General features: G+C 47.5%; 1 protein-coding gene across 3 annotated transcripts in view; it reads left to right on the plus strand.

The window, feature by feature from the left end:
- The first annotated feature begins 1,598 nt into the window (after window positions 1–1,598).
- The window catches only part of LOC133119296 (transmembrane and coiled-coil domain protein 3-like), a 42,539-nt gene continuing 28,027 nt past the window's right edge, over window positions 1,599–16,110 (plus strand). The window contains exons 1-3 of one of the 3 annotated variants that reach the window (XM_061229827.1): window positions 1,599–1,739; window positions 2,315–2,513; window positions 3,336–3,401. The gene's annotated coding sequence lies outside the window, so the exon portion shown is untranslated. Of the gene's footprint in view, window positions 1,740–2,314; window positions 2,514–3,195; window positions 3,402–16,110 lie in introns of those variants that run through there. The other 2 variants (XM_061229829.1, XM_061229828.1) reach the window with 2 other exon arrangements.

The raw sequence follows: 16,110 nt of genomic DNA on the forward strand, positions 1-16,110 counted from the left end.
TTCAATCTTTCATATCATCGATCATAATTTATATCATCCTCTTCTTCTCGTGATCTCCAACCACTGTCATTACACAGGACACACCTGTGCAACTGAGGTCTGCCATTATGTGCGAGTTCAGTGTCTCTCCCGGCATTCGTTTATGAAGCTCAAAATGTTTACGAAAGTAATGTCATCATAAAAATATGCCTTTAATCTGGAGTGTGTGACACTTTCATGTCGGGATTGATATTATAAAACCACATTCTAAGAGTCAGGGATCAAGCTTCTGCCGACAGCGAAAATCCTTCCTGGATTGCCTTGATGCACGCTGGGGGATGAGAGCGTGGAGCCAGAGCGAAACCACGTGGCGCAGCCTGCAGCGGAGTGGTGAAGGTACATGACTGGGACACACAAGGTCGATCCCCGGCGTAGCCACAATAAGATCCTTGAGCGAGGCCCTTGAGCGAGGCCCTTAACCCTGCATTGCTCCAGGAGAGGATTGTCTCCTGCTTAGTCTAATCAACTGTACGTCGCTCTGGATAAGAGCGTCTGCGAAATACCAATAATAATAATAATAATAATAATAATAATAATAATAATAATAATAATAAAGCGTGAGGACTGGAGCTCGCTAGGGCCCTGCGCCCCCTTAACCGACGCAAAGCTCCTGATCCCGATCCAGCCAAATGGCAGCTCTCCCGAGGGACCCAACAGCAAACTGCTCAAATGTCTTCCATGCAATATTAAGGGATACATGGAAACGCATCGCTGAGACGTTCTGAGCTGAGCTGTGCACGCTTCCAAGTCAAGTTCCCGCTGTATACGTGTCCGCCCCCGTTTGCAGGAATGCCAGTGTGCTGTGTTCATGAAAACTAGAAACAAGAAAACGACTTGTTTTGAAAAATAACGATGCTCACTATTGTAGGCTACTTATTCGAACCTAGAGAATTGTTCTTAAATACGTTTCTTAAAAGATGTCCATTTTAGACTGAATTTGGCTCATTATGATGAACCACAATGCATTTCACCAAAGGTCACTCCACCACAAATGTATTTTATGATATTTCACCTGAATAGCAACAAGTCTATTTAAAATGTACATGAATAGACTTGTTTATGAATTAGGCTGCAGATTACATTACATAACAGGGCATTTAGCAGACGCTCTTATCCAGAGTGACGTACAATAAAGTGCAGCTTGAACACAGGAACAAGTGTGAAGAGGACCCGAGAGGGTCAGGGTAACCCTTGGGCAATCTAACTTTATAGCTCATGTCAGATCAATGGAGGAAAACATAATTTATTTTTAATAATGAAATAATTACATTGTTCTATAATTTTAACACCTACAGTTGCTAAAATGTCCAAAGAAATTGTACAATGCTAAAGTATAGCATTTCATAAATTATTGTATTGCATATTAAACGGATTGAAAAGCGAAGGGATGCGCAATTATTGCAGGGCACTGCAGTAAGTAGATTTGGCTCCCTCTAGTGGACAAAGGAAAAGCCGGCTATCAGCACAGGTGAAATTAATCACAATTAGTGATCACGCCTGTTGAGGAAATGACGTCACAAATATTTGGAAAAATGGCGCGACTTTTGTTTGACGAGTTGGTTTGTTTGTTTGTTTGTTACTTTGAGGGGGAAATTGAAACAGAGAAATCGAGGATGAAGTGATAGAAGGATGGAGGAAACATGGAATTGAAAATTAAGATGAGGACGAAAATTAAGGTGTTGGGTCTTGAGCCCCCCTAGGTAAAATAAGTACATTTTTTACCCTCAGTTTTTTTAATCTGTCGGCCCCGCGTTCTTTAGCATTTCGCTAGCGAATGGTGTGAGACAGCGAATACGCCGTTGTTTCATTGTTTGTAATTATTTGGAGTCAAACGTAACATTGTCGTTACTTCTGTGATACTTAGGCGCATGTACATATCCGTAAATGTATCGATAGACAAGCGATTGTTTTAAGCATTAAGTATTCGTTTCTGCTTGCCAAAAGTTAGTTAAACTTAGCTGTAAGGTTCGGCGTTAGCATGTCGCTTTGTGCTATGGACTAGTTGAGCTATTAATGAGTTGAGGACGTGTTTTCATGCATCATTTTACCTAGGTTATTGGCATAACATGGACATGTTCGTGAGTGCTTGTGTAACATTTCTCAGATGATATTTATCTTGAAATAATCAAACATAAGCCATATGCCTGGTGCCTCTATTCCCAGGGCGCGAAGTTTGCTTCCAGTTCCACTGTCAATAGACAGTCGTTATCATCGAAATGCATGCATGTGCGTATGCCCAAGTATCACCGAAGTACAGCCAATGTTCCTTTGATAGGGCGGCAAGTCATTGCCAAAAATCGAGAGAGAGAGAACAAAATCTACGCGCACACAATTGGAGGAGCTGTGTGTGGAGCCCAAAACTCCGCATGGAAATTGTTTTCTCTGTCAATGAAAATGAACCGGACATTTTAGTACAGCAAACCTGCTGCGCTACTCCCGATAGCCAGTAGAGGGCTCCCGGGACCAGCAGAAAGGTGAGCCTTCTCCTCCTAATCTCTTGCCTCTCTTGCAATTTTGTGTATATTCTCTTGGCCTGGGCATTTGGAGGTTGGGTGTTTCGTCAGTCAAACTCGAACACTAGCAATGTCTAGAACCGGCCTTGGGCATGACTATTTGTGACTCAACCATCCCAGGGCTACACTATTCCAGTTTAAGTGTACTGTACTTTACTGTGGGGTCCTCATCGCACATAAGCCATAGGCCTGGTACCTCTGTATATACCTAAGTATCCCTGGGTTTGATTTGCACATTGTACCTCGCTAAACGCCTGTAATGTCACGTTAAAAAGTGGTGGGTGTGATATTGGACCACGCAACAGCGTTCTTGTTTAGGTCCACCAGAGCTCTGACTGTGGCCCCAACAAGCCTGTCAGAAGTTGTGTGTGGACCTTCTAGAGCAGGGGTGTCCAATCTTATCCAGAAAGGGTTGTTGTGAAAGTGTGTGCAGGTTGTTGTTTTAGCACAGGACTAAGACGGCTGATTCTACTCAAGGTCTTGATTAAAGACCGCGATTAGTTCCTTAGTATAATCAGGTGCGTTACTGCTGGGTTAAAACAAAAACCTGCACCCACAAACCCTTTTAGGATATGATTGGACACCTCTGTTCTAGAGGGAAACGCAAGTCACTGTCGGTCCTTGTGAGCGTCCTGCACGTGACCCAGTTAAACAAAACTTGTTAAAGGGAAGTCAAAGTTGTGAAATGTATTTCAAACGCACGTGTGATCACATCAGATCGCCTTGCTGTTCTGGAATGTGTTCTGGTGGCGTGACGTTGGCCTTTCATTCTGGCTGATCCAGGGGATTTCTCCCGGGAACTGAAGGGGCTCCTGCATGCCTTGGCTGTTTTCCCGCGGAGTTTAAGAGGTAAGGCGGCGAATCATCGCATCGCAACGATGTCGCGGTCAGCGTTCCTCTGTGCTGTGTTTTGTAGAATCTCACTTTTCCCCTCTCGCGCCCTACGCCTGAAATGCTTGTGTTGTGAAAACGTGGCTTTTTTTTTTTTTTTTTTGGTCAAAAACATAATTGTTCATGATAGCTTTTTGATGACGATAGGAAATACATGCTGATGCACGACACCACATACGTGATGACTGAGAAAAATGCAGGACTGTGTGGTAGTGCTCAATCCACATCTGTGAGACTCACTCTCTCTGCTGTACAATCCAGTGCATAGCCCCGGGCAACGGAAATCGTCAAAATAGCGCTGAGCCCGCTGTTTTTATCTGAACCGTTCCAGCAAATCTAGTGTGAATGTTGGCTCTTTGACGATGTCCTTTAAATTGCCCACAGAGCAAATAAAAAAATTAAAAAAGAGAGAGTTTAGCAGAGTAATCAGCACTGTAATTGGAGGTCAAAGTTCAAGTTTAACCCCCCCCCCCCCCTGCAGACAATCAATGGTCGATGTGTTTATAATTAGCTCAAAGGTCTCTTCACCACACAGAGAGTTTGCCGAACGGATTCTGTGCCAAGCGCATTTCTCGCCTGGTTGACTACTGCCACTTAAAACTGTGTGTGTGTGTGTGTGTGTGTGTGTGTGTGTGTGTGTGTGTGTGTCTTTCCTGGGGGAAAACAAAGTTAATGTCCTTTTGTTTGTTTGTTCAGGGATTTTATCTGGCAAGGACGTGATTGTTTGTAGTCCCCTGAATCTCATTTTCTCTGTGGATCTGAACCTTTTAGACAGTGGGGGGGCAAAAAGTCCCTTAAGAATCCCTTAAGTATAAACACACCACACACACACACTCACACACTCACTCACACATACCACACACACACACACATTCACACACATTCACACACACAAGCACATACACTCACACAAGCACATACACTCACACAAGCACATACACTCACACAAGCACATACACTCACACAAGCACATACACTCACACAAGCACATACACTCACACAAGCACATTCACACACACAAGCACATACACTCACACAAGCACATACACTCACACAAGCACATACACTCACACAAGCACATACACTCACACAAGCACATACACTCACACAAGCACATACACTCACACAAGCACATACACTCACACAAGCACATACACTCACACAAGCACATACACTCACACAAGCACATACACTCACACAAGCACATACACTCACACAAGCACATACACTCACACAAGCACATACACTCACACAAGCACATACACTCACACAAGCACATACACTCACACAAGCACATACACTCACACAAGCACATACACTCACACAAGCACATACACTCACACATACTCTCACACACACGCACGCACACACACGCACATACACACACACACACACACACACACACACACACACACACAAGCACATACGCACACGCACTCATACACTCACACACACGCGCGCACTCATACACTCACACACGCGCACTCATACACTCACACACGCGCACTCATACACTCACACACGCGCACTCATACTCACACACACACACGTGCACTCATACACTCACACACACACGCGCACTCATACACTGACACACACACACACACGCACTCATACACTCTCACACACACACACACACACACGCACTCATACATGCAATATCTTCCTCTTCTCTTCCTTCCTCCCTCCCTCCATTCTCTCTGTTTAACCCTGCCCTTGTGCCCTCTGCCCCGCATACATGCTCAGTCCGTCCTTCTCTCTCTCCCTCTCCCTCATTATCTCCAGAATTCCCCAAGATGGCACGCAGCGTACTGGGTTGGTTTGCTGCATTCCCTGTCTGCGTAACGATCTCTCTGCCGAATCGCGTACTTGACCCATCAACCTGACTCGACCGGTTTCTTCGACACACAAGTACGATGACCGATTGCGAAATGTTCAGAGATTCTGGTCGTATCTGTTCTGTTGGTACATCCGTCCGTTTCTCTAAAGAGGCGACGATCCGCCCATTCTGTTCGTGCAGTAGTCTTATGACAGGGGGTCACTTTGTGTCGGACACCGTTTGAGGGAAATAAAATGTCTTCCGTTGTTCACGCTTCCTGTTAGAGGTCTGTGTGTGTCCTCTGCTTCCTGCGGGATAGATGCTTCTTCACGACGGAGTGTCTTTCAAACTTCACCCATCACCACAGTCTTTGCTCTGCCCCTCTGCGTGTGCTGCTGAAACAGGGAGTAGTTTCTGCCTTAATAAATGATGGGGATCTGGTTCCGCCCCGCGAAAATGGTGACTGGCACTGTTGATGTTGTTGTGGAAATAAATAAAATCTAATGCATTTTAAAACATTTATGATGAAAAATGTTTTTCGTTGGAAAATGAAAAAATACATTAGACTATAAACTGTCAAACTTGAAAAATGGTCAATCTTTTCTTCATTTTTTAACTGAAAAAGATAGTAAGTTGTGTGTATACCACACCCATGTTGAAATAAATAGAAACTAATGCATTAAAAAAAAATTGATGTAAAATGTTTTTCGGTGGAAAATGAAAAAAGACATGACTATAAACTGTCTAAAACTTGAAAAATGGTCCAAAAATTTTGTATAAATTTAACTGATAAAGATAGTCTAGTTGTGGTCTCTGCACTCATACCACCCCCCAACTCAGCTGCATTGTGGCAGCATAGGAATGTGGACTGCAACAAACACACACACCCTGCCACTTCCCCACACACACGCGCGCGCACACACCCTGTCCCCTACACACACACACACACACACACACACACACACACACACACACACACACACCCCCCCCACCCACCCTGTCCCCTACACACACACACACAGAGCCCCCTCCACACACACTCGCCACCAACATCGCGTTCTCAGTAGGACTGTCCCGCCACATTGTCTGTCCCTTCCTTTTGAGGAAACTCGGCTCGTTAAAGAGGGGGCAAGTTATTGGTGATTACGGTTCAAACGCCTCAGTACCCCCACAGTACTTTGTGACTGAACACTAGAAGGGGATGGGGGTCGGGGAGAGGATTGGGGTCAAATGAAGCACCACACACACACACACACACACACACACACACACACACACACACACACACACACACACACACACACACACACACACACACACACACACACACACACACAGCTCCGGTTCTCAAGGTCGCCCGGGTGCATGCTGGGCGTTTTCCTGCGTTGTTCTTCTGTGGTGTTGACCTTCCCAGCCCTCCCGCCTGTGTGGGGGTTCGGTCCGGAGGCCCACACTCTGACCATCAAACACCTGTGACGCATTCGCTCCCCTTTGAAAAGCATGAACTATAAAACCACGAGCGCGTTTACACTGCAGCCCAATCCCCATGGCGGTTATGATGAAGAAATGAACTGAAAATGCCGCTCTGTATGGCTCTGTTCAGAGCACAAGGGCTTTCCTTCACAGCTGTTGCCCTCCTGAGCAGTTATTCTGTTCTCTAAATCAGTTTAGTTTTAGGTGTCTCCCTCCTGGAGAATATTTCTGCAGCTGGGTTGCACACGCAGGGATGCCCTGCTCACACTGCGGGGTACTCCATGGTAATGATTTCCAAGCAGTCCTTTGAAAAGCAGAACAAAGCGATTATTTTTTTCCCCCCGCACTTAGGTGTGTCAGCCTGACCTTTGACCCATACAGATTTGTCTAAACTGAGGCCAGAGTCCAAAGTTCAAGCAAATGTGCTGTAATCCTGTAATACAGGCTTTGGACAAGCCTTTTTTTTCTCTTTTTTAAAAAAAATAGTTGAGCATAAATATGAACACGAGGCAATTCCATGATTAGTGTTTGCGCTCCATGCCGAGGTGACAGCTGTGCTATTAAACTGGGCAATTAAAAAAAAGAAAAGAAAAAAAAAAAAAGACTTTTTTGTGCCTAATTCTTGAACTGTCCTCTGTCTGCAGTGAATGTAGATTGTCCCCAGGCTCATTGGCACAATGACCTGCATGTTTGTGTGAGTAAGCATATGTATATCACACATACCGTATCTATTTGTGTATACGTGTGTAAACGTGTTTTTTAGGAACATTTTCCTTATTTTCACTTCGCATTTTTACACATGATGGGGCGGAAGGACATGAAGGAAACTCTGCCATGGATAACGCTGCCCCGCATGCCACTGACACACGGAAAAAACACTATCACATGCGCTTCCTGTGTGTGTGTGTCTGTGTGTGTCTGTGTGTGTGTGTGTGTGTGTGTGTGTGTGTGTCTGTCTGTGTGTGTGTGTGTGTGTGTGTCTGTCTGTGTGTCTGTCTGTGTGTCTGTCTGTGTGTCTGTCTGTGTGTGTGTCTGTGTGTGTGTGTCTGTCTGCCACTCGCTCTCTGGCATTCATTCACTCACTCTTTCTAACTCTGTTTCTCTCTCGAGACGCTTTCAGACAGATGTGGTTCTGGTTCTGGCTCTGGCTCTGGCTCTGGTTCCGTTCTGGAGTCTCAGAACCTTTGGCGCCTTCTGGCGAACCAGCCCGCGTCCATACCAGTTTAACCAGAACCGAAATTCCACCGCCCTCCATCAATGGCAGGCGGAATATGATATACCCACTGATGTCATGGTTTGCAAGGAAAAACCAACTATTTTTTGGTTCCAGCTGGGAACCAACTTTTCATTTATTTTTGGTCTGAAAGCACCGGCCGGTTCAAAATTGGGTTCAGGAACCGGAACCGGAACCGGCACGGAGCCTTGCCGGTGTGAAAGGCCTATCGCTCTCCACCACACCAGAACACCTCTCTCTCTCGGTGTGTGTGTGTGTGTGTGAGAGTGAGAGTGAGAGTGGCCTAAGGAGAGAGCAGATGTCATTGGTCCTCTCTGTAGGAATTGCTCATTGCCAATGTTTACGTGTGTGGGAGTGTCATTTCAGGCATGAAATCGCAACAAACTGCATCTAAGAAATGAAAATAAGGGCAGCTCTGTTGTCTCCGCAGAAGAGATTTGTGAAACGCCTCTGCGTTCACAGGGCACCATATGGCACACAGGTTTCCAAACACTACAAAAAAAATTCCCGTAACTTTGGATAATTTTAAATGCCGCTAAGTTTTTACAAGGAAAAACCAACTATTTTTTGGTTCCAGCTGGGAACCAACTTTTGAGGTTCCGAACCAATTTATTTTTGGTCTGAATGCGCCGGCCGGTTCAAAATTGGGTTCAGGAACCGGAACCGGCACGGAGCCTTGCCGGTGTGAAAGGCCTATCGCTCTCCACCACACCAGAACACCTCTCTCTCTCTCTGAGTGTGAGTGTGAGTGTGAGTGTGAGTGTGAGTGTGAGTGTGAGTGTGAGTGTGAGTGTGAGTGTGAGTGTGAGTGTGAGTGTGAGTGTGAGTGTGAGTGTGAGTGGTTGGCCTAAGGAGAGAGCAGATGTCATTGGTCCTCTCTGTAGGAATTGCTCATTGCCAGTGTTTACGTGTGTGGGAGTGTCATTTCAGGCATGAAATCACAACAAACTGCATCTAAGAAATGAAAATAAGGGCAGCTCTGTTGTCTTCGCGGAAGAGATTTGTGAAACGCCTCTGTGCATTCACAGGGCACCATATGGCACACAGGTTTCCAAACACTACAAAAAAAATTCCTGTAACTTTGGCTAATTTTAAATGCCGCTAAGTTTATGAGGGTCAAAACATTTTTACAGGTCTGCGCCCTATATTTGTACAGGTCAGTGGACTTTGTATTCTTCTGTTTTCTGAGAGACGGGGATGATATCATGTTTGTTTTTTTGCGCTGGCAAAAGGAATGTGATTTCAGTGATGTAGCTTCATAAGCTTGTACCCCCGCCCCCAGTGACATTCTCACTGCCTGGAAACTGGATTTACCTGTCTCCACGCAACCCCCACCAAGTCACAGGGATGCAATGTCTTTCCTGCCGGCCATTCCAGAACATTCTCTCCTTCACCGCAGTGTCGCAGAGGCGCTAAATGTGTCTGCCTACGTCACGCCCCGAGTCGTCCGTCTCCGTTAGAGACGACGTCCGAGAAGCTCGTCGCCCGGTAATGTGTGTGTGTGGGTGTGTGTGTGTGTGCGCGACCGCACTGGCCTCGTATCGACTCACACGGCGGAGAACGAGATTGCCTTCAGGACACCTGCTGGGGTTTGACAGACCGTTTTACATAGTGGAAAGAGGGGGGGGGGGCGGGGGGCGGGGGGTTTGAGAGTGTTGTCGTGCGGGGTGTCGAGTCCGGCCGGCGGTTACGCGGTGATATCATCGCTCCGTCGCCATGAAGACGCCGCGTCACCACGCGCCGCGTGTTCCAGGAAACCCGATGTTCCTGATCCCCCCCCCCCAACCCAGCCGCTGTCAACAGTGGTGTCTGGTTACAGCGAGCGGGTTTGCTCTGGGGTTTCCAGATCGGTCCCCGACGCTCCCTCACCTCTGCCCCAGTGTTTATCGTGGCCTCCGGTAATGAGCCCTGAACTCGCCGGACCCGTTCCCCCGCCATGACACGCCAGTCGCGCAGGCAAATGCCCTTCCTGTTACAGTGCGTCTCCGATATCCAGCCTTGGCACCGTGAATGAGGAACTCCTTTTATTAATAGAGGTGCTTAACGAACGGCTCCGCAAACGGTGAGGCGGTTTGAGGTGCATTCAGCCCTGATGAGGGCACTTTGTGTCGAGTAATGCTTATTGCCGGGTGTGCGGAGCCCGGCTTCACGTGGTGCTGAATGCTCCAATGATTTGCTTGGATGGGCTAGAAAAGAGTGTTGTCATTAAGACATGGGAGAGCAGGCGGAGTGAAAACTGAAACTGAAAGTTTTCTTTTTTTCAGTTCCTTGCAGAAAGTGTCCAATAACCCCCCCCCCCTTCGTAGTCCAGTATGAATCTAAACCCAACATCATCTCTACAATGCTGGTCTCTCTACAGAGATCTCCATTCTCTCTCTCTCTGTCTGGGAATATGATTCAGAGGTGAGACAGGATTCCACTCATGAAGAAACAGAAAGTGTGTTCGTTTATCTTTCTCAATCAGTTTCTTCCTCTTTCTCGATAGCTTGAAGCCCCATTTTACAAGGAATGTTCTATGACTTCATGTCCTGCCATCGCACTAACGTCATTGGAATGAACTCGGTTCGTGACGAGGTGTTTTCGGCGAGCGCACTCAGCACCGGTCCGATGGTATGGGCGGTATTTAGGCTGTTCTGTCCCGTAATCTCGGAGAATCTCTCTCTCTCTCTCTCTCCACAACGTTCCCGCAGCTGATGCCAGCCCAGATTCCAGGGCGCTGACCTGGTCACAGGAACGCGGGGAACGGATGCGCACGTTTCCGCCGTGCGTGCGCCGGCACGCCTGCCCGTCCCAGCCCGCCAATCAACACGGGAACGAGAAATGCCAACAGGCCGCCGCGCCTGTAAAATAAATAAGTCTTATTTACTGTTCAGACCTTTGGGTGAATCGCCGCACTGCATTTCTTCCGTTTGTACTATACGGTGTGTGTAAATATTTGCCGCCAACCTGCATAGCAACCTACACCTCCGCTGCTTTGATCTCAGGTTATAAACGCCTTTATGTACCACGATGCCTTCTGGTGTCCACTGACTATACGCCCCACGAATAGTGGACAGATACGCACGCACACACACACGCTCGCTCGCTCGCTCGCTCGCACACTCACACTCTCACACACACACACACACTCACACACTCACTCACTCACACACTCACACACTCACACACTCACACACTCACTCACTCACTCACTCTCACTCACTCACTCACTCACTCACTCACTCACTCACTCACTCACTCACTCACTCACTCACTCACTCACTCACTCACACACACACACACAGACACTCTCACACACACACATACACACACACACACACACACTCACTCACTCACTCACTCACTCACTCACTCACTCACTCACTCACTCACTCACTCACACACATACTCACACTCTCACTCTCACTCACACACACACACACACACACACACACTCACTCACACACACACACTCACACTCACTCACTCACACACACACACACACACACACACACACTCACACACACACACACACTCACACACACACACACACACCTGCAGTGCTGAATTATTCACCTGTGTGTTAGCGCTGCTCGGCTAGGTCATGCACAGCGGAAGTCCCTGAATCATTCATACTGAAGCAGTGGGACTGCGAAATGAACACCTCGTGCCCCGGAGGAAAGGTCAGCTCGCCCAAAACCTGTTTACCATGCGACTGCGAGGAAATACGGATTCAAATAAAGTATCCGCTGCCCGTGCAAATTCAAATGAAGAATAGCTGTCTAACGCGCAAAAGGGTTGTTCACAAAGTCAGTCTCACCGTGTAGCAGGAGGTATTCTTGCTAGAATCATGGGACTTTACCTTTTATTTCTGAAGACCAAGTGGGTATGCATATCCCGAGCGAAATTGTCAGTTCTGACGGCCGGTTCTGTACTCGAGCAGTTGAAGTTAAGTACCGTGTTCAAGGTCCAATGGCAGCACCCGACTGCTCCTGTGAATCAGACCCGCAACTTTAATTAGTTCCGTAAACATGAGACTTTTTAATCACAATTTCTTTCCAGTTATCCAGGCAGCTAATTTTAAGAACAAACCCCATACTGCCCTGCCGCCCTGTATTATTTGTGTAGTCGAATATTTCGGACCCCGTTTCATGAAGCAGGATAAGGGAGTTACCCGATTTGGGGCGAGACTCCCCTCCGGACATCACAGACGGAGATGAAAGCTTCTCGGACACGAGACACCCCGCCCGCAGTCGACTGAGCCTCTCCGGCCCTTTGGACTTTCTCTCTTCAAAGCTCTGACATCACTGGCCCCGGGGCCCTGGTGCGGGGCCCTGGTGTGGGACCCTGTGGGCATTCTGATATTTCTCAGTTGTTCAAAGGAGGAAGGTCGTCCATCTTAACAGCTAAAATATAACACCGCCTGGATCTAAAGACACAGTGAAGCTCTGCTCTCTCTCTCTCTGACCTGAGACACCCTGTATGTTTCCCCAGCCACTCTGTGCTTCTCTGCCTGTGCTTTTCTCTGTGCACAGTGAACATAACCCCAGTTTCAGGCAAATATCCGGTCTACGTTTGCTAATATATATATATTTTAAATCTCATTCCTCTCTTGCTTTAATGAGAAATCTAATCCGACGTCGTAGAGCATCAGTCATATGTAATAAAGACTGACACAAACTAAGTTACGTTTGTCTACTGAAGCAGATTCCCCGCTCTTTCCAGTGGGCTTGTAAATGCGTTTGCTGTTTATTTCTGTAATGGAATTAGTGGGGAAATGTAGTGAAGCATGATGTATGCTCCCGGGCTGTATATTGGGTATATAAATGTCTTAATGAGCCATAGAATAGATAATGCATGTCTACCCATTGGCGATTATACATCTGTGTTGGTGGTTCATCAATACTCTAGAAGTAAAGTAAATTTTCCCTTCAACTGTGAAAGCAGTTTGACTGCAGGGTTAACCGCGGCCAGCTTGTCAACGCATCACAAACATAAACAGCCAGAAGCGCTGGGCCAGAAAAGCAATTAAAACCGAGACCGGTTGGAAAAAGCAAGGCAACCCGGCACTTTTCATAACACAGCACGAAGGAGAGATTCAATAGAAACTAAATTCCCGAAATGAGAAAATGAGACCTGTATCGGTGCCTGGTGAAGAGGGCCTGTCTGTCTGTCTCTCTCTCTCTGACTCTCTCTCGCTCTCTCTGTCTGTCTCTGTCTCTCTGTCTGTCTGCCTCTCTCTCTGTCTGTCTGTCTGTCTGTCTCTCTGTCTCTCTGTGTCTGTCTCTCTGTCTGTCTCTCTCTGTCTCTCTGTCTCTCTGTCTCTCTGTCTCTCTCCACCTCCCCAAAACACCACTCACATTCTGCTTGAATGATTGGCCTTTCTCGTTGGGACTGGTGTGTGTTCCTGTCGCTGTGTGATGATGCCCATGGTGTATGAAGGGTCCCCTGATCTGGGTCTGCCCCCCCCGTTCACCGAAACATGAGCGCATCCTATGAGGTTTTGTTTCGTGTAAATGATCAGCCTGTAACTGACGTGGCTTCTGACTGACTGTTGCATTTCGCAAATTCACGTTTTCTTGATTTCCCCCCCCCCCCATCTTTAATTTCTTTCTTGCCACTTTTCCTAATCTCTTCCGATGAGTGGAGCGTGGAGTGGAGAAAAGATAAGGCGTGATTGGAATGAGTCCCGTGCGAAAGGTTTCTGATCCCTCCGCAGATTCCCCGTCTCTCTGCGGAGCGCTTGTTCTGGCGAGAGTCCCGGAACCGTCGCTCTTCCTCCGACACACACCGCCGTTCCCGCTAAACGGGCCCTAAATCCAGGGTGACCATTCGGAGACTGACGGCCGACTTCACCATAAATACAAAAACACAACAAATGTCAGTGAACGTATTGAGTCGGCACCGCTTGCCTGGTGGTTCTGCGGAAGGCGGAGGGAGTTTATCGCATTGCTTTGAGCAGATGCTTATCCAGAGAACATCAGTGCCTCTGCCTGGACTTTATGGGCCGGCTTCAGAGACTCAATTAAGGGCCAGTCCTGGACTAAATTCAGTTTCGAATGGAGATTCTCCATACAAAACTCAATTTAGTCCAGAACTATACTTCATCTGTGTCCAGGGAACCAGCCCTCCTGTGGAACGGTGAACTAAACCTAGTTTAGATTAGTGCCGTTTTAACTGCGTCAGGTGCACATAGGCAGTGTTCAATTCAATTTTATCTGCATAGCGCTCTTCATGGAAGACTTTCCCAAAGACACTTTGCAGAGTAACTGAAGTGGGGGAAATATCAGCACAGCGCCCTAAGCCCCCAATAGCATATGAGGTAAACGACCCCCTTATGGGGCAAAAACCCACAAACAGTGGCATGAGAACTCCCTAACGGGAGGAAATCTCGAGAGGAGCCCGGCTATAGGGGGTGGAAATGTATTCGTACATAGAATAACATTTCCTCATGCACAGAACAGAACGCATGTACCACACGTACCTACTAAGGTTGTAGCTCACCCCACAGGCACTGTTAGGGCGGCCTGTAGCGCAGTGGTTAAGGTAAATAAATGGGACATGCAAGGTCGGGGGTTCTAATCCCGGTGTAGCCACAATAAGATCCGCACAGCCGTTGGGCCCTTGAGCGAGGCCCTTAACCCTGCATTGCTCCAGGGGAGGATTGCCTCCTGCTTAGTCTAAATCAACTTTACGTCGCTCTGGATAAGAGCGTCTGCCAAATGCCATTAATGTAACGTAATGTTCATGCATGCTCAGTGCGCCCGGTCTCGTGTGGGTTTCTAAATGACCGCTGGCCTGACCTATCGACCGAACCTAAAATGTCGGTTAGTGAGGAGGTGAAGATGTTGAGTGCGCAGCTTCAGCGGTGATGGTGCTGTACAGGCTGTTGTCACAGCTCTGTGAGAAACGGCAGCTGGAGTGGCTCTTCGCTCTGATGAAACCGAACACAGCAAGCGCAGCCGCGTTAGCTGTGATTAAGTCACAATTAACGAAGCGCTAATGGGTGCACTTCAGTGAGAATCGCAAGTCTTATCAAACACAAAAAAATTATGAAGGAAAAGAAACGGCTCATTGGTGATTTAAAGGTTTCTCTCTCTCCCTCCCGCGGATCCCTGATGCGGGGATGAAGAGAGCGACTGAAAGGAGGAAGATGACAAAGGGAGAAGGAGAGAAAGAGAGAACGGAGGGAGGCCTTGAGCAGGGGAATGAGATGTGTCAGAGGGAAGTCACGTGAGCTCCAGGTGTGAGAAGAGAGGGGTGCTGGGCTGGCTGAGGCTGGAGGACAGACACACGTCCTCCACGCGTGTGCTCCTGCCGTTCCCTTCGCCTGAACCGGCCGCGTGACGTTCGAGCGGTCCGTGACGTCATCGGAGTCCTGGGCCAATCCCGCGGCAGCCTGAGGCAGGGTAGGAGACCGCGGTGCGCGGTTGTTCCTGGTCGAGGCTGTTTCCACGGAGCAGGCCCCATCAGGAGAGACGGGCGGCCACACGTTATGTGCCTGCAACCTTCGCTTCTCAGCAAATCCAAACTAAATCCCTTTTTCTTTTTCTTTCCTTCCCCCAGAGAATATTTTCCAGGAAAAAGTGCCAAAGACTTCCAGTCTGTCTCTGGTTCTGTAGAGTTCTTGTGGAATTAGCTTTGCCTCTCTGCCGATCTTCAGATGATGCATGATCACAGTTGGCGTGAACATGGGGGGGAATTCGTGGTCTGTGTCTACCTGGGGTGTCTGAGAATGCCCCGTTACAGAATGCAGTTTAATATAGTTTTGGATTAAACTGCCTCTCAGCATTCATCTGTACCGCACTGCAGCAAAGTGCTATGATAGTCCCGTGGTTGTCAAACTCAGTCCTGTGGGTTCGCTTTGTTGCAACCTCCCCTGCAATCCCAGAATATTAAAAAGTTGTTCTCTTCTGTTTTGAGTGGACAATTTACCCTCTTAATTTCAATGCATGTCACAAAGAATAAAACCCCCATTTTCACATTGCGCTGGTTGTGCTGCGTTGAAAACAATTACATGAAAAGGAATGTTTTTAACTGCTCAATTTAAAGACTGAGGTGAATCAATAGGGAGTTAATTGGTGAAATTGTGGATGCCTGGTGCCTGAAACTAACCACTTGGTAGAGGATAAAGAATTCAAAGACGCTGTTCAATCAATGAG

Source organism: Conger conger, chromosome 19, assembly GCF_963514075.1.
Source record: "Conger conger chromosome 19, fConCon1.1, whole genome shotgun sequence".
Taxonomy (NCBI): domain Eukaryota; kingdom Metazoa; phylum Chordata; class Actinopteri; order Anguilliformes; family Congridae; genus Conger; species Conger conger.